Raw genomic sequence first — 19,191 nt, 5'->3', positions numbered from 1 at the left:
TTTGCTTCTCTGAATTCTGACCTTTAAAAAAATACTGAAATAAAATAGGTTTTTCCGCCAGGTAAAAGCATGACCCTAAACCCATGTCCATTCTTCTATTAGTTATAATTATTTCTTGAAATACACTTACAACACAACATGATTTCCTCACAGTGGGTGATCAAGCTCCTGAGCAATGATCTTCACCTGCAGGCATGAGTACAAAGAGGGTGAATGTAAGATTAATTGTTCGTCTTGTTGTACTGGCCATTATGCAATCCCCTGTGGAGCAACAAGACTTTAAAAAGACTGGAGGACAAAACTGACCATCCCTGAGGATTCAGCAGCCTGAGTTAGCTAAATCTAGTGTGTACACATTGGTTGGTGTGATCTGTCCACAGGAAAAACACTATGTTTGGAAGATGTTCACTTCATTGGGTTGATTTAGAGTAATACAGCCCACCTTGTTCTTTGTGATACACAAGGACCCTAACGTCTTCCCTATTTCTTTGAAATTGAGTGATAGTGCACCGGATTATTAACAGGAAAGTTATTACACAGACCTGCAGTTCATATGAAGCAAATGTTAGTCTGGGAACATGAGACCTCAAAAGTGCCTCTATGGGTTTTAAGAATCAAGTTCAGTGCATTTCTTTCCTCTTAAAACATTCAAATTTAAAATATTTAAAAGCAGGATTTTGCATATATGCTTGTACTCTTATTCTTTCTGCCTTTAGCAGGTGCGTGGCGAAAACCTTTGAGCTGAATAGTGCAAATCCAATGTGTATCTTGCAGAGCTTGACGAGCCACTCCTGGGGTCACTGCTAGCACTCAAAACCACTACACAGTACTTTTAATGTTTATTTTCATTTGAGTCTAATATCATCTTGAAGGGGTGAATTGCTTTCTTGGCTTCCTTGCCTAAAGCGTCTGCATAAATAAAGAGGCTTTCCTATACTGTGCTTGTAATGTCACACAAAGGGGAAGTGACATATTGATAAGCTACAATATTCCCCTGGTCCACTCCATCAGTGTCAGGTCTTCAGCAGCCATTAGCCTGCTGTCAGCATGACAGTGTTAAATGATAGATTATGGTTTTGGTCTTCATTGCATTTTGATGGCAGAGGGATCCATGCATCTATAAATATTGACAGAGCACTGGCAGATTGGTTGCATGTACACTGCATGCATTAGTATTGATGTGCGCTAAGTCGATGCTGTGTGCTTATGGTTAGCCAGCTGTAATGTGTGCACTCGCGTGCTTTGTGATGTAATCATAAAGCTCTCCCGCTGCTGTGAAACTGTGGACAGTTCAATATATAATAAGAAAAATGAATGGCAATTTCCTGTATCGGTTCTCCAGGAGTGACACTGAGTATAGCGCCTGTGACATCAATTAAAAATGATCGTTGTCGGGGAAATACAGCGAGAAAGACATTCAAGGTGCTTTCAGAAAGGTAAGGTTACTTATATATGAGATAATAGGGGACTATTATATTAGGGGATGAACCAAATATTTCACCTTTTCTAATGACGGAAAACAGATTAAATCAGTTAGCCATGGTGTGTTAGAGGACAGATCTTGCCTTTTTTACTCTAAGGGCTAAAAGTGAGACAAAAGCAGCAACATGAGAATATTTCTTAATGAGACTTGATAGTAAGGGGTACTATGAAGGTGGCAATCAGTAGAGACTCCTAATTTTCAGGCGGCAGTCAGCTCTAAACACTCAGTTTCAGATATTTATTTCTTCTCTTAGATCTTCTAATGTCATAAATGTCCCTAATCTGAACATCTCAGGCACACGTCTGTGACTGTGAGCACAGAAACCCCACACCTGCTGTTCAATCCTTCTGTCTACAATGGGCACCCAACCAGAAGATAGACGCATTCAAGGGTGCTAAAAAGGCTTGTTTTAGAGATTGGAGGGGTTGAATCAAAGCCCCGACAATACAAATAAGGAATAGTTTGCAAATTATGCAAAAAGTACAAGAAGAAGAATGTGAAGCTGGAAATGAGCATAAAAGTGGTTTAGAGAGTATTCTGAGCACTTGAACCTGATGAAAATAATAATGGACTGCATTTATATAGTGCTTTTCGAGACCCTTAAAGTGCTTTACAATTCCACTATTACAGTTGTAGCCACAGCTGCCCTGGGGCAGACTGACAGAAGCGAGGCTGCCATATCGCGCCATCAGCCCCTCTGGCCATCACCAGTAGGCGGTAGGTAAAGTGTCTTGCCCAAGGACACAACGACCGAGACTGTCCTACAACATGAAATACACGTAGAACATGATATGTCCTCCTCATGTATAAGAAAATATTAGGTACACTTCGAAGTGCAATATGAGCCCATTCACATCTGCTAATTATGACCGGTAAACATGACGTTTAAATTACAGATAGTGTGCATTACTGTAGGTAAAGTACTAGATCTCAGAGGGACAGCTAAACATCAGTGAAGTCTTAAACAGAATAAAAAAAAAAAAAAAAAAAAAAAAAAAAAAAAAAAAAAATCACACCTCTGTCCTGCCAACCCACCATTATCCCTGCTCACAAAACAGCAGACAGTAGCATCACAATTAAAGGTGTGGGAAGGTTATATTAGAAATTAGAGCAGATGGTGCCTACTGTCCTTTAAAGACTATGATGCGGCCGAGCTATAAATCCATGCTGCTAAGAAACGTGGCATTAATGTAAATCTATGACTTACTTACATTGATTAAAAATTGCAGCCCTGCCCTTGGATTTCTTTGCAGATGCTATAAATGATATGAAAGTTCCCCCTGCACTTTTCTTAATTGTGCAACAGCAAAATTGCACCTCAGTGGAACATCCATAACGGAAGGTGGAGTTATACTTTGAAGCTGCTTTTCAATCTCCTGCCAGATGCAATTAGGCAAAATTGAAAATATTTTATCAGAGCAAGAATAATGACTAAAACTGGAAGAAAAAAGTGCTCAATGAGAGAATGTATCCATTAAAAGTCCACCTGAATCCGAATGTCATCAAAGGTAGCATAAAAGAAAATTGCTCTTCTAACTCTCTCTGCATTAACCCAACACTGACAACAACTGGGTATGCAATAACCCCCAAAATATTCATATATATTCATACAAGGGGTGTGGGGGCTAAAGAAAAGAAATATTTCTCTGCCTCTGTGTTTTGGCTGATGGAATGGCTTCCAGGGCCCAAGTGAAATATTACAGCTGTCAGTATTTCTGACAGAGCCTTTATTCTGGTTGCTGCTGTTTGATGGAGGACTCCAGTGAGTTTGACACCCTGCTAAATGTCTCCGCCTCACTGCCACTATGGAAGCAGTGATAATGGCACGCCGATGTTTGGCAACACAAGCTTCAGCATCGCCTCGGTGCCCAGACGTTATATTTTTAAGCCAAGGGGTGCAGGGACAGAGCTGCTATTAGCCCTGTGGGACCGCTGTCAGTGTCTGGTGGTTATTTTGGTCATTGCATCCTGTCAGTGGATATGTTGTGCTGTGTGGTTACATTTTCATTCCGTACAGCATTACAAGTATATTGGTGCTGTGGTTCATTGCGCTGCTGAAAACTCGCCATCCAATATCTGTATCTACAGCGTTATAGTGCATCATGCAGCCTGGCTGAACATTGTGATGGAGCTGTGTACTGTATGTCCTCTCTATATGTGTCCAGTAGCGTTTTTGCCTTTGTGCATCTCTCTCGTGTCTCTGCAACAATGTCACATAGGTGCTTTTCCATACATAGCAGTATCAGGACCAGAACGGGCAGCATAGATTCTGTTTATCATCTTTGCTGAACCATAACTTGGCAGCAAACGGCAATGCTGGGAAACATTTAGCCAAATCACAGTTCAAGATGTGGATGGATGGCGAGCAGTTTGGAGGACAGACAGTCCATCATCATGAGGCCATCCACCACTTGAGATCACACTATTAGAGCAGAGGACATGCTTAATATTGTGCCAAGGAGAAGCTATTTATCACAGTGTAATTTCAGTTATACCAAAAGGGACAAACACAAGCAATCTGGGATGCAAGTTATTTGCATTTAGAAAACTGAACGTGATCTTATGTAAAGCACCAAATAAAATAGATTCAGATGAGAACAACATTATTTGACCTACTGGTAGTAGATAGAGTCATATTATTTACTTAGGGAAATGCACAAGTATTGCTATTCATTTTCCTGCTTTAGAAAGCAGCAGTGAAACTCACAGTGGATGTGTAGACTACTTACAGGAAATTTTAGGTAGCACGGAAAACTACTGGGAACTCCTGGGAAGTGACATGAAGTCAGTATATTATTAATTACCCTGTATGTCATTAGCAATTCTCAATGATGCTGCAAAATAATGTAAAAAAAAATAAATAGAGTTTTGTAGATTTTTTTAAGAGTATAATTTAAGCACTTGAATATTACTGTTTTTGTATACTAAGAATATACTGTCCTGTGAAATTGTTTGTGTGACCCTTGAAGTGGCATGTAATTGATCATTTATGATGATGAATTGCCAGTTATCCATGCATATATAAAATGTTGTGCATTTTACATGTTATTCACATGAGTGCACATAAGCATTGGAAGTTATGTAATATGACCCATTTTGGACTTATCTAATTAATCATATTAATGAAAAAACAGCAGTCTATCTATCCATCTGACTGCTAACCAGGGTCCGTGAGGGTCTGGAGTCCACTCCAGCTGTCAAAGGCGGGGTTTACCCTGGACTTGCTGCCTGTCTATGGCAGTGCCATGGACACGAAGGAAAATATCAGTTGATCTCCTATTGTTAACATCAAAACTAAAGTTTAAACTCAATAAAAATTACAATTTGAAAGCAAGAGAAATAGTTTACACTTTCTAGCAATAACAAGAAGTGAATGGGTAAATTAACTACTTAATCTTTTAATGCAAAAACCTGCACGTTGAACTGTCCCGACTGAAATAAGTCACGGGATTAGACTCACTGAACTCCTGGATATAGAAATAAAATTTATCAGGTAAACTGAGAAAACAGTTTAAGGGTGATGCAAATTTTGGGTCCTCTTCATTTTTCATATATCTTTATGTTAAGGTAAATGTCCCAATTTGCCAGTAGAATTTCTTCTAGAAGAATGCAGGACTCCTTTTCACCCTTTTTTCCATTTACAACCTTGCTTATGCAACATAAAAGATTTATGTTGTGCAACTTTTTAATGCCATATATTTCTTCTCCTTTTTCAAAACCTGGTGTTTACAGTACAAGAATGCTGCTGCCTTGCCCATTGAGCTATGACAATCAACAAGTTCCCAAACAGCTGCATTTTTATACATCCTATAGAGTACCTTTCCCTCTCTGTAACCACAGAGGGAAATCTTTTACCGTACTGTGACAGAAGCAGGTCAGATATTTCATTTTTCAAGATGCCACCCCTTCCTTTTCCATCACTGAGATGTCTTTCATTATTAATTCATGAGGCAGAGGGGACAATGACTTCCCCTCACTGCACACTGAAGCATTTATATTACAAATGGATCTCCTAATTACAGCCTCTTTCTGGCTAGTCCAGCAAATAAAGACAGGGTTTAAAGTGCCGCTTCCGTCCACAAAGCCAAAGCGTTATGTGTCGCATTAACTGTCCTCTTCAGTGTGACATTATTCTTCACTCCATCAAACAGACAACAGAAGTCATGACTCTTTCTTGACATTTTCAACAGCACGTATGTGGGTTGTAGCAGTGCGCATGCATTAAGAATTTCATGTGATCACTGGCTTGTATCTCACGCGTACTTGAGAGTGAGCGTGAGACTGTGTAAGAGGAATGAGTACTAGAAGCTGATATGAGCCATCTCTTTTGGCTCCTTCTCACCCATGTTCTAAATGATAAGGGTATTAAAAAGCTTCTACTAATTGTCTTGGATGCAATCAAGTACCCTTTCTTTTCCTAAAACATGAATTGAATGGAAAACTCAGTTGTGGAAAGTCAAGAAGTACATTTTTGAAATACATTAATGCTTGTTTTGTTGTATTTGCACTGAGAGTCTCTAAAGTTCTAATTTTATCCATACTCATATGTACCATATCAATGTTAGATGGTTAAAAGCAATCTGTAAATGCCTCTCCTCAAGACACCATTTGATCTGTGTTGACCTGCTCGAATTAACAAGAAGGAATGCGAGTTATGATTCACCGTGACTCATTTTGATCTTTAAATCCATTCGATTAGAAGTCATCTATAAACACTAAACACTGTTTGTCTTCTTGTCTTATGTCATTACAACAAAACTATCAGATTCGAACCCCAATAAAATAAATGCACCAAGCCTCCTTACCCTTGCTCACCTTCTCTTCACCCGTTTTCTGTATTTTCGACTTTCTTGCTGAATGAATAATACCTACAATTGGGCAAACCAGAAGATCAATATCAATTTCACATCCATTTGGTCACAATGCAGTCGCATGGCCAAATGCTGTGACCTCAGCATGGGTGCAGACAGATTGATCTATGACAATCAAATTGACAAAAAGCAGAACAGTGTATTTCAGCCAATACACTGAACAGAGGCTGACCCATTTCTGCTGATCTGAGACATTGTGTTTGGCTCTGACCAAATAGGAACTGTTACAGTCCCTATTTATTAAAGATCTGGAGGATGAATAATAAATAACTACATAGTATACTGCTGTAGGAATGCCATGCAAGACAAGGCTACACACGGCTGGGCTCAGAAGTCTATTGTTATTTTACATATTGCATTCTTGCCAGTGGATCTTGTTTGTCTATGTGTGTAAGTAGGGTTGTGCTAACCCCTAGCTATTAATGCAAAGTGACTGAATCATATTTCTGCCAAAGAGTTGCAGAAGGCAAGGCAACTTATTTGCATAGAACCTCTCAACAACAGGGCATACACATAAGGTACTTTACATAAGATATAAAAGGCAGATAAGACAAGTTTTGCTGAAACCTCCAAAGAAACTAACATAGACAGACAAAATGAAGACTGTTTTTATCAACAGAATCCACTCTTTGACAGTCAGAGTGCATTGCACCTTATGGCTGAAAAAATACAATAGACAATAGCCTGAACCACTTTGTATTCTGGTCTTAGCTCCCAGTGCAAATGTCTCGAGAGAACGTATTCATGTTTCTTTTTATCTAAACAATATTTTTTAATGTTTTGATTTGTCCCAAAAAGAAGCTAAAAAGTTGAGATTTTCTTTGTTGGGCTGTAAAGGCAAGTGAAAACTATCATAGATAACTAAAAACTGCTTATTCTCTGGTATGTCTTAGTGGGAATGATTGCCAACAATTCTGTCTGAAATGTAGAATGTATCAAACACTAAATAGTTTTATCTGCTGGCTGTCATCATCACTAGAACCAGAGTGATCTGATAAGAAGTCCCAGCCAAATCACATTCAGTCATTACACATGTTCTGTTTTGTAATTGTACATTACAAAACAAAGATTACAAAGGATTACAACCCGAAAGAAATGCTGTTTTGATATTCTAGGAGCTTGGAGAACCTTCACAGACATGTATTTTGATTTTGTTTTTCCAGAAAAGTAAAATGATTCATTCAACTGAGGAATTATGTCAAGTTTACCTTAAAGCCACACTGAGGGGAAAAATGTGCAGTATGCTTAGTCAACTAAAACTGTTCAGTCCAAAAAGTATCAGCTAATCTTTTACCAGCAATCAGGTTAATGACTTTTTCAAGATTTTTTTTTACCATAGGAGCTAAATGCAGGACTCAAAAAGACAGGGAGAAATAACTGGGCTTTTAAACCAAAGTCAAAGATTTGTCTTATAGTTTAATAGATCCACAATGTAGCCAACTGAAACCCTTAAGTTCAGGGAACTAACCAGGAAGGATACATGGTGATAAAATACAACAAGACTACATATATGCACACGAAGACAACCATGGATGTGGAAACAGGAAGGAAACAAGACACAGCTGAAAATCATCAAGGTAATTACCCACAAGAATGAAACTACAAACTGGACATAAGCAAAATAAAAATAAAAAACTATAGAGACCCAAATAAAAATAACAAACTCCAAAGAGCAAGAATCCTAAAGACTAATCATCCAATTAAAATGCAAAACTGAAAACAAACAATCATGATTAAATCAACCGAAAACATCTTAACAGATAAATAAGAACTGAAAACACTAAAAAGACCTCAAGACCCTGGATGTATCATAAAAACAAAAAGTGTTACAACTAGAAATCAGTTGAAATTGGGAAGAATAAATAACCAGACATAAAACCCAAAGGCATAAGATTCTGACTATGACTCCTGGAGTGAGAACAGAAAAAACAGCAAGATAAACTCCACAAATATAGACCAAGATCTCTAGAACTCCAGAAACAACAAAACTAAATGATAACACACCTGAAAGTTTTATAAGCAGCAAAGCCCCAGCATACCTTTAATCCACAAGAAACATTAGCTGAATCTCTTTTGCTCACATCTAGTCCTGATTGAAAAATAATTTGGGGATGTAACATCATTAGTGGCTGGATGTATTTCTTCCAGCCAAAATTCAAGATTAGAATAGAAAAAGACACACACCAAGTTCACCATGCAACAAACTTCCAAAAGAGTTCAACTTATTGTCACAGTAACATGCTAGCGCACCTAACCTGTAGCACCTTTTCTTTGATAAATAAGAGTTTAAATGAAAACAGCAAGGATCTCCATGAGGCTGATGAGGATAAGAAAAAGACGAGGGAATCTCATTACTTTCTTCAGTTGCCTCTGTCCTGCTGTTATGAATATAAGAGTAGTTTTCCTTTTCAAATTTACTCCACTAGAAAAGATTTTGCCCTTCAGCTGCTTATGGTCACAGCTGGAGAGAATGAATGAAGAGCCGTGACTTCAGAAAACTGATGAAGGTTCTAAAAATGTTTTTCTTTTCCATGAAACAAACATGTGAGAAATTCTCTTAAAACACAAGCGGTGTCGTACATTTGATTCCAGTAACCATGCATGTTAATTATGTTTGGTAACATCGCTCTATTAAAATTCTGTAGATTTTGTGTAGGATAAGATGGCAAAAAACAAGAAATACATACGCTGACACCAAATTAATTATCTGTATATAGCTATAAAATTCTATGCTATAAAATCATATTATGTGTGTGTTTTTATCACAACCTTTGAAAAGAGCACAAAGATTTTAGATTTACTATTTAATCTGTCCTTAAAAGTACAAAAAATACAGAGGCTGCATGAAGCTGCGTGGATGGTCTGCATGCTGTTTCATGTGACTCAGAGTACAAGCACAACTAGGAATGCAAAACCTTGTCTGCTGGATCTACGGTCAGTACAGCTTTGACAGTGTCTTTTTTAGGCTGTTAGACCAAATGAATCCATTATTCAAATCAGCGGCATCTGACCTGTGAATCCGGATTAAAAATTATTGATGACAGAGTGCACAGTTACAGAAAGGTATCAGGTTGCCATTATCTGAGTTGAGACAGAGAGGTCTTATCTCAGCACGGCAGAGTTCTATGAAGATGTATACAGCCACAATTTCTATATAAATGTATAGCCCAAACGTCAATACAGACACATTGATTGTCAACCTCTGCACCCGAGCCGATGTCCTGGCAGATGAGCAACTGGACAACAACTGACTGAAATGTACAGTTTAGGTAGAGCCCTTAAGGTCAGGCTGAGCATTTTGTCTCCATGCCTGCTGTTGTGGTTTTTCTCCTTCGATGAATTCTAATCACCCCCCAGCACCAGAGTAATCAATAAGCTATTTCATGCTATCCACGCTAACATGTGCGCAGCAAGAAACAATTCACTGCTACCAGACTTGGCTCAAATGAATGACCGAGCTTACAGACATGAAGAAATAGCAGAAAATACATCAACAACACTTTTATACTGTGAGCCATAGAAAATGGCTAATGTTCCATTTACATATGGAAGGTCAGTTATAGAGTGTGCTATAGGAAAAGAGCAGTGTAATAAGCAGGGGAAGGACACATAATTTAATTCCATCAGTTCTTGTTATTTTTTATCTCAACGTTCATTTTCACGTGTCTGATTGGTTTTAAATTCTTCATTTAGGCAATACCTGCTAATTGGCAAAATTCTTCATCAGCTTTCATCTCTAATTTGCATTTGCTTAATAATTCCCTAAAAACATTCCCTTGCAGGCAAATTGAAATTTGCAGAAATTAGCATCTGCAAAAATAATTACCATGCAAAGAATTACAAGTAGAATAACTATAAGGACAGAATAAATGAGGTGTTTCATGGTTTTCTGATTCAGGTATGTGTCTGGCAATAATAAGGTGGGGTAAATAATTTTAATAAAGGCAGATGAACACTGCTGTCCATCACCTGACTCAATGAGCCTGTGATACTCAAGGCAGAGCTCATTGTAGAACCTTGAGAGGTTACATATTTCATCTGGAATTACCAACATTAAGGCAATGCAGAAAACCATTCATAGAGGAAATTTCACATAACCTTGAGAAGCTATGCAGAGCTTCTGACTGACGGATACACTTAACAGGTCATAGGACTGGCCCGAAAAACACATCAGGTTTCTTTGTATTGTCAATAAAACGCAGCTATACCTCACAGGAATTCAGAGATCATTTCTCTTGGACTTTTAAACCATGTTTTATTTAAAAGTTTTAGCTTTTTGACATATGTATGTAAGGTTTAAAAGACAGTTTGCAGGTATGAGAGGTTTGAAAAGACTTTACTGCAGGTAGATAGTATGTGTATCAGTGTGCTGTAGGAGAAGCTCTGAAACACTGACTGCTTCAGAGAGATTGATTTGTGGCAAATATCAAATAAGTAGATCTGATAGTGGGAGGCAAAGGTCAGCAAGAGGTGAAAAAGTATAAGAAGCTGCATCCCATCCAAATCGAACCAAGAAAAGCTTATTATATGCATTTCTGTATCTCCAATCTAGAAGGCGAGCATAGTCTATTTTATTCACTGTGTTTTGACAGTTTTCATCCACAAAGATAGCCCCAACATTAAAGTGAGATGTGATGATGTTTCAGAGTAACACTGTAAATGATTTTCTTGCCATCGTCCGCGGGGACTGTCAGCAATCGGCAACCTAATCACTGATCAGCCGAGCCAGACAGCACGAGCGGGAGCAGATGACTGGGTTTGCTATTTCTGCAAGCAGTGGACCATAAACATCTACACTCAGTCCTGACTGACCATCGCCTAGGGAATGTGTCTTTGAAAGGTTGTTTTCTGGCAAGGACCAACATATCTGTAGTTATAATAACCCCATATTGCTTTCTATTCAGCATGAATGAATAAGAATGTGTCTGTACAACAAAACACTGTCTGTATCAATGCTTTACAAAAGGATTTATTCAGCCTCTACGGTGGCTATGAAGAGCAAAACACAACACACAACACCACACATGAACCAATTATTAAAAGCAGCAGTATTTCACGAAAAACTTTAAAGAAAGAAGCCCAAGGAAAAAGCCAACATTTGAGAAAACTCGGTGATATCAAACAGTTTTGTTTGTATCTTTCTTTGTCACCTCTACATTGACTTTCGTCCATGAAACATGTCTCCTGGACTTAATTTTTGCTTTTATTTGTCGTTTACTATTGTCATTAACCAACAAAAAAAGCGGTCTCAAAATGATGGATTACCCGTGGTATGAAAGTATGAGAAAACTTTACAGAAAAAGACTTTTTATTTATAGGAACTCAGAAGAAGAGTGCAAACCTTTCCTGCTCTTTAGCCAAAACTTTTATCTGAAGCTAAAAAGGTTCTCAAATGATCACTTGATCAGTTACCAGCAGTAGGGCTGTTTTCTCATAGACTTTTATGTTTAAGTTCCCAACTTTACAGAAAGAATTCAATTTTATGTGCGGTACTTCACTAAGAAATAAGGTTGTGCAAAAATCAAGACATGGTCACCTTGATTTTCATGTGCTGGATTGACCAAAAAGAGAACCACTGATGTATTATTGCTGTAAGGTCAGGTTTCAATAGCTACAATTAGCATAGCATTAGTATTCCAGTAAATTATGAATAAACAGCTAGCTAACTAGCTAGCCACCTAACCAGCTAGAGTTAGCCAGGATTAGCAAATAGTCAAACTAGATCAAATAATTATAATGTGTGGTTTCCTAAAACATCAGATGGCAGTAGCCGAAATAAATACAAATTGAGTGGTTTTCACCTACTGACAAATTAATACTACCAACTTTTTTTTTTCAGAATGGAAGTGGAGCTTCTGAAAACCATCCGTATGAGCACCGTACAGAAGGGCACTGACTTCAGAAGAACTGCAAAAAATAACAGCAAAGTAAAATCTTGCAGTCTACTGAAATGACAAGTCTTCTTGATCATAAATGAGAAAGGAAGAACAGCTTCAGACATGTAAGCATTTAATCTCTTTTCTTTCGGGACTTTGAAGCAAGCGCTTCACACCTACTCATTCATGGGCTGCATCTTTCTCCAAGATCAAAGCACACGGTCTCAGCTGACCTTCAGCACGCTCAGCACGCCCAAAATAGCTCCTTCATCTGGCTTCAGTGAGAGTGAAATGAAAGACTTTGCTGTCATACCATGCCCCTTTCAATTACATGCTACAGTACAAAGACAGAAATGCAAAAAAAAAAAAGATATTTTAATAGATTTGGTGATTTTTTTTTTTTAAATCAAATAACTAAACCTTTAAGATGTTTTAACTGGTTTCAGATTTAACTTGACATTTATAATACATGTGGTCAAATCATTAGGTCAGTGTACACACAACAAAGTCCCTGTTATCTAGAAGTTAGCCAAAACTCAAAGATTTTCTCCACTGTTGGCTCTACATGAGTATCTATTATTGTAGTTATCTCAGAAATACTCTGATAGATGTGAACACAAAGCGCCCAACCACCTGTTGTTCAAACCTTTAGTTTGTAAGACACCGCAAATTATCAGAAAGTTAACTTAAAGAAGCCAGGAGCAGCTACAGAGGCTTGTTGCAGGCAGAAGATGAACTGAGGAGCTTTATAAGATGTAAGATAAACAAGAGCTCTGAGAGCGTTAACCTCTGCCAAAGCAGCTCACCCTCTGGGCAATACTTACTTTTAAGGGAAAAGTAATATATTTTGTATATATTCATTTTATTTTCTTTGTTCTTTTTAAGACATACTTTAAAAAATATGTAGTGCAGTACAAATCAGGTAAGAGTGGCATGACAGATGTTGATTACACAAACATTATGTAGAAGTAGGTAATGGATAATAGGTAATGCTTTGTAAATAACTGGATGAGAATAACCTGAGCTTATAATGTGATATCATACCACAGTATATAACTGGGAAGGCAGCTCATTTTAATTGTTTTGACAACACTTTCTTTAAAGATACATCACATTTTGGGATAAACTTGGGTCAACTTTAATGTGATATTTAGAATCCACATATACCAGTATTATTTCCTAAATGTTGCCAATACAAAAAAGGCAGTGCAGTACAATTTTAAGCACAGTTTTAAAGATAAAAGACGTTTCAAGAAAGTTTGACCTATTTTGACCTTGAAGAAGAGGTCAGGAGTGCAAAGTTACTTTATATTTAGAACCTCATATATTATTCCCTGCACACGTTCTTGTTATCAATATAAACAGCAGAAAGAAACATAGGTTTAATTGGCGCTCTATAGCATTATTATCATTTTGACCTTCACCTTCACCTTTGACCTTAGTGCGCACGCGCCATTAGCGTGCTGCCTGCTGTAACCCTAATTTCCTTCGGGATTAATAAAGTATTCTGATTCTGATTCACATCAATCTGTTGACCTTGAAAGTGAGGTCAGAGGTCAACTGTGACAAGATATATTAAATATTTAAACAGTACTTTCTTTATGCTGAGAATACACACCACACATGTAAGAATCATAGTTTCTAAGTTATAAGAATTTCTGTCAATTTCTGACCAATAAATCAAGGAGTTTACCTCAGAGGTAAATATGATGTGACTCTAAACTGCTATAAAGTTTCATCAGAATTTATTCAAAACTTTTTGAGCAGATTGAATGATACACAAACGCTGCCAGAAACGTAACTTCCTTGGTGGAAGTAATAATATGCAAAGCAACGCTTGGTGGAGTTAGAAATGGGTACACAGCAAATCCACCATGTCCAAATTAACACTGTCGGATTTGATTTCAACACTATTAAAGTGTCTATATGGGTCCACACCAGAGAGTGTTAATTTAACTCTTTTTGGAGAGTTGGTACATTAACTCTGATTTAGTGTTAAACACCAAATCTGTCTGGAGTTGATAATTTAACACTTGGTGTTAAGAGTTTATATATTAACTCTCAAAGAGTATTTTAGTTTAACTACGTAAGAGTTATCTTCTAATTCATTCTAAAAAGCGGGAATTTTACTGTTCTGAACTTCTAGAAATTTCTTTTGGAAATAAACATTTACTAAAAAGATGCAATGGTTTTTGAAAAACTTTTATTCTGAACTGTGCACCACAATTTCAAAACATTTTCTGAAAGATGTAACAGTATACATGTTCTCACTTTCATTAGAATTTTGTTTATCAAAAGGTCTGACATGGTAAATGCAAATAACAGCATTCTCAACACTTATTTCTTCAATACAATATGCATGTCCTTCATTCATCCCTTTGTGGAACTTCAGCGCACTTCTGCTCTCCCCCATATTCCATCTTCACAAGCATATCCTGTGCGGAGATTGAATAAAAATTAGTTGACACTAATTAACGGCACAAATAATCCAGTAAACAATTGCAGCACAGTAAAAAAAAGGAATCCTCTTTGAGCCATTACTTGTGTAAAGTATTTTCCCAAAAGACAAAGACACAGGCAACAGGTAATACTGAACTAAATGTAAAACCTCAACCTTTTTCATTTTTACCTAAACCGTGTGCACAAATCTCTGAAGGGATCTATGTTAACGTAGAATCGAGTCAGGACGTCAGTTATTGCTGTTTGCTCGTTTTTTTTTTATGGGCGATCGTTTTCAGGCTTCAAGTAGCACCATTATACCAACATTTCACATTCTAGACATTGTTTTAGGTGTATTTGACCAAACGTTTGACTGAAAATTCACATGCAAGCTTTTTTTCCAAGGCTGTGGTATTTGCCCGCAAACAATACCTTTCAGCTAGCTAAAGCAGAATATTATGCTATCACCGAGCAACACGGCTAATGCCTTTCACACAGCTTTGTCTCAACTCCAAAGAGCCACAGAAGTAAAAGCTCATAATAATAATTGAAACAATCTTTGAAAAAATGACTTACCAAGCATGGCAAACAACTCAAATATGTAGAGCAAAATGTTCTGAAACGGCTTCACTTCAGCTTCGATTGGAGCCGTGCTGGGGGCGGAGTCTGTGAATGTACTCTATTGGTGTCATAGCCCCTCTAGGAGTTCAGAGTTAAGAGGTCAGGAGTAGTGATGGGATTTCCGGCTCTTTTTAGAGACCCGGCTCTTTCGGTTCGGCTCACTAAAAAGAGCCGGCTCTTTCGGCTCCGAACCGGCTCTTCAGGTTGTTTTGTTGCTTTAATTAATTTATTATTAACAATAATATAAAATTATGCACAAAAGGAATTACTAACGTAAAAACAAGTGGTTTTATTTATATATGTTTATATATAAATATATGCGGTGACAAAACACGTACAAACTCCAAAACACATTTCTAGCATTAACTGAACTTCCAAAGCAGAGCTACTAGATCACTTAAATTACACAATTGAAAGCATGTGTGTATTTGTGTATTTATACACAGGCACTCATATATATATTCAAATAATTTAAAAAAAAGTTCATTTACCTGTTATTACCACACACCAAATCCGGTCGTTGGTACTTGCTGGCTTGTGTAGCCACAAGATAACAAAGGCTCAACACTGCGCCCAGCATCCTGGAGCACTTCTGTTGTCTTTTGTACATGTTTTGAGTTTGTATGTGCTTCTGAGTTTTTATATGCTTCTGAGTTTTTACGTGCTTCGGAGTTTGTACGTGTTTTTACGTGTTTTGGAGTTTTTACGTGTTTTGGAGTTTGTACGTGTTTCTTACGTGTTTTGGAGTTTGTACATGCTTCAGAGTTCGTACGTGATTTGAAGTTTGTATGTGCTTTGTCTCTAGGGGCCACCGTAAATATACTTTTATTTATTCACTCCACATAAAATGTAATAAATAAATCATATAATACAAAAATCAACTATTCACATTTCAACTTTTAACTATTTAAATTTTCAGCTTTTTCCTTTCACAAATTTAAAGTGAAAAGAACACAAAACACTGCAAACCACAACACAATTAAATATAAATTATAATATGAAAACTAAAAGAACATGCATATTCTCTGTCATATGGACCTGCATGAATAAACTTTCTCAATCCTTTATCATCTGCAACCGAAAATAGTTGTGGATGATTACTATACCTTTCTAATGTTGTTGTCCCTGCCTCTCTTTCTCTCTCTCTGGCTCTGTTCCTGTGCTACTGAGTGTAACTACCGCCCCTCCCCCCTCTGCCCAGCGTAAAGCACAAGGCTCGCGTGCAGAGTGAAGCGGAAAAAAAGTGCGAGAGAGAGGCTGAGAGAAAGAAAAAAAAACCCACGTGACGGCTCGCGATAAGGAGCCGGCTCGCATCGTTCACGTCAAAGAGTCGGCTCTAAGAGCCATTTCGTTCGCGAACGACCCATCACTAGTCAGGAGTTAATGTTTCCATTGTAACACCTCCAAATTTGACAGAGAAACACTCATTTTTAACACTCGATTTTAACTACTATCATTTTACACCTCAGAGTTACATTAAAAGAATGTGACTCTACTTAGAGTAAAATTAACTCTACTTTTGCAAGGAGACTATTAACACCAAAAAATGTAACACTTTTGAATTTGCTGTGTATAATAGACCCCCTTTACGCATAGCCCTATTTATACATCCACTACATCTGCTTCCTTCTCAGTTAGGACAGTTTTCCTTCCTTTCTCTGGTATTAGAGGTGGTAGGGTTGGGCTCTGTAATCATCCAATTGCTTCTGTCCACATCACTTGATTGTAGGCTTTGTAACAGTCAGCCTGGCTTAATCTTTTTGTAAATTTTGCTATACATGTCTCCACATTGGATTGCCTGACTGTTGCCTCCGAACCACTCCCACACCAACTGTTCTGCTATGGTATTTCTTAGAAATGAGCTTTTTCTACGAGTCTACTCTACTTCAACCTCGCCCTCAGCTCAAGCCATGTAAAATCTATCCACACAGACCCGTATCTATTCTTCCAGTGGGTGAGGGCCTGCGTAGGAGGAACAGGGTTCTTTCGAGTCTGTAATTATTCCACTCATTTTTTTAAAATAAACCCTTACCTCATATCTATTGTATTTTGTTTGGGGGTTCTAGTTTCATCCGAGTTAAATTTCTGGCATTCATTGTTCATTGCTTACATAAAGCATGCATCGCTTTATGTGTTGCATCTTAAGAGATCTTGTAGTCTACTGAATGTAAATCAGACATTGGCTGCTAATTATGAAACCATGAAACTTAAAGATTTATTACATTTGCACTTTTATGCAATGCAGTTCTTCTGCTTCTGAGCGCAGAACAAAAGCACATCTGAGAGTGAAGAGATGCACAAATGTCAGCATCATGGAAAAGCAGTGTAATAACCATCCAACTTTACCACTCACAATGCTCATATAATTAGCTGCGCAAGGACAAAAAGTGACCTTCAACATGGTGACGATTAGCATTTTTGGTTCTCGCTCATACGTAAGCTGATTGGTGTTTTAAATTTTGAACATTTGCTCAGGTTTTCGCACATGGATGTGATTACATGAGCCGCCTCACTAATAGCAGAAAATTAACATAACACCTGAGTCTGAAAATAACTTGCTGATATTCCCGATTATCTCTGAACAAGCAAAAACATAATGCGGCCCAACTGATCAATTTTATCCTCAGGAGTGTTGTGATTATGAACACCTGGTGACAGAAGGCCATCTTCAGCTGATTGAGTAAAAAACTTCAAAGACTTGACCTAATCCTTGTGAAACCAAAATGCCATTTAAAATGCCATTAGACTTGGAGGCTCTACAAATGATGGGATGTACAGTCATACGGTGAGCAAGCCTGGGGTTTTGCTTCCCTCCCCAGGCTTTCTGCACATCATTAAAGTCTGGAAGGTACAGCTGATTGTCACTGTTTCAAAATGGCTTTTTGGCCTTAAAAATGTGGCCATGCCTCTTCCAAACCAGCACTAAAAGGTCAAGCTCTCACAATTCCTGTGGCTTAGCACTCAATTAGTTGAAAATTGCCTTTTGTCTGCTGGGAGCAGGTGATAATTGCTGTGGGTCACAAGTGATAATTGCCAGAGAACCCCTCCGAGCCACTGCCTATTAAAAGGAGTTATTTAAATCACATCACCTTCGGGGTGCTTCTCTCTTTTATGCTCGTCTTTAATTGGGGAGCAGATTTATGAAACTTTCCCCATCACCTGATCAGCTCAGACCTGCAGTACAGTAGCAGGGAAAGTCAAATTAGTAGCAGCAAAACATTTCACACAAAACTTGGAGAACATGAACAGAAAGTCTGTTAGATAAACTCTTTGTTATTCACAGCACAGCAAAATGCACTAGTTTGGCAATTTGGTCCACACTACTTGGTTAACAACTCCAGTGAGCTATTTACTTTTGGGCACTCTATAGGATTTTAATTTCAATTAGGATTTTCGATTTCACTGGATTGGAAGCTGGATAAACCCGTTAATTTACCGCATTATTTTTTGTTTTGTTGCTTTACTAATCAAGCACGTCCTTTCCCTTGCAGCACTACATTCCTCCCCTCCCTTAAACCCAAAGTCACTGAGTTTAACTCAAGCCTGAAAGTGGGCCTTTGGTCATCAAGATCTAATTAGAGAAAGTAAAAGTCCTAACAAATTTTCCCCAAGTGAACCCATGGAAGGATCATTAACAGTTGCCTACAGCTGCGTATGTCTCCAGACCTCCATCTCTCAAATGCACACGGTTCCTTAGGCAAACAAGGCATTTCAAAGATGTCACTCTTTTCTTTTAAATGGCCAGCACTGGGCAACTCACGTGGTAGCATGAAGTCTGGCTGCGTAGACGTCCATGAGAAATCCACCCTATTTCTCATTAAAGATCTTCCTCATGAGAGTGTGATTTCAAATTGAATATGACATGATGTTCATTTTATACAAACCCGCTTCCAAAAAAAAT

At 37.9% G+C, this 19,191-nt stretch overlaps 1 protein-coding gene and 1 long non-coding RNA gene across 2 annotated transcripts in view; both read right to left on the bottom strand.

Annotated features, from left to right (window-relative positions):
* dpp10 (dipeptidyl-peptidase 10 (non-functional)) overlaps positions 1-19,191 on the bottom strand; it is a 269,654-nt gene that overhangs the window by 190,052 nt on the left and 60,411 nt on the right. The window lies entirely within an intron of this gene.
* Positions 14,417-15,340, bottom strand: LOC146651453 (uncharacterized). The gene is made up of 2 exons (XR_014908044.1): positions 15,246-15,340; positions 14,417-14,665 (listed from the first exon to the last, which is right to left on the bottom strand). It is a non-coding gene; the product is annotated as an uncharacterized LOC146651453 (long non-coding RNA).

Source organism: Rhamphochromis longiceps, linkage group LG16 (genome assembly GCF_057381845.1).
Source record: "Rhamphochromis longiceps isolate RC_006_pf linkage group LG16, R_longiceps_female_GT1.1, whole genome shotgun sequence".
Classification (NCBI taxonomy): domain Eukaryota; kingdom Metazoa; phylum Chordata; class Actinopteri; order Cichliformes; family Cichlidae; genus Rhamphochromis; species Rhamphochromis longiceps.
This window is presented reverse-complemented; position numbering and strand designations above follow the sequence as displayed.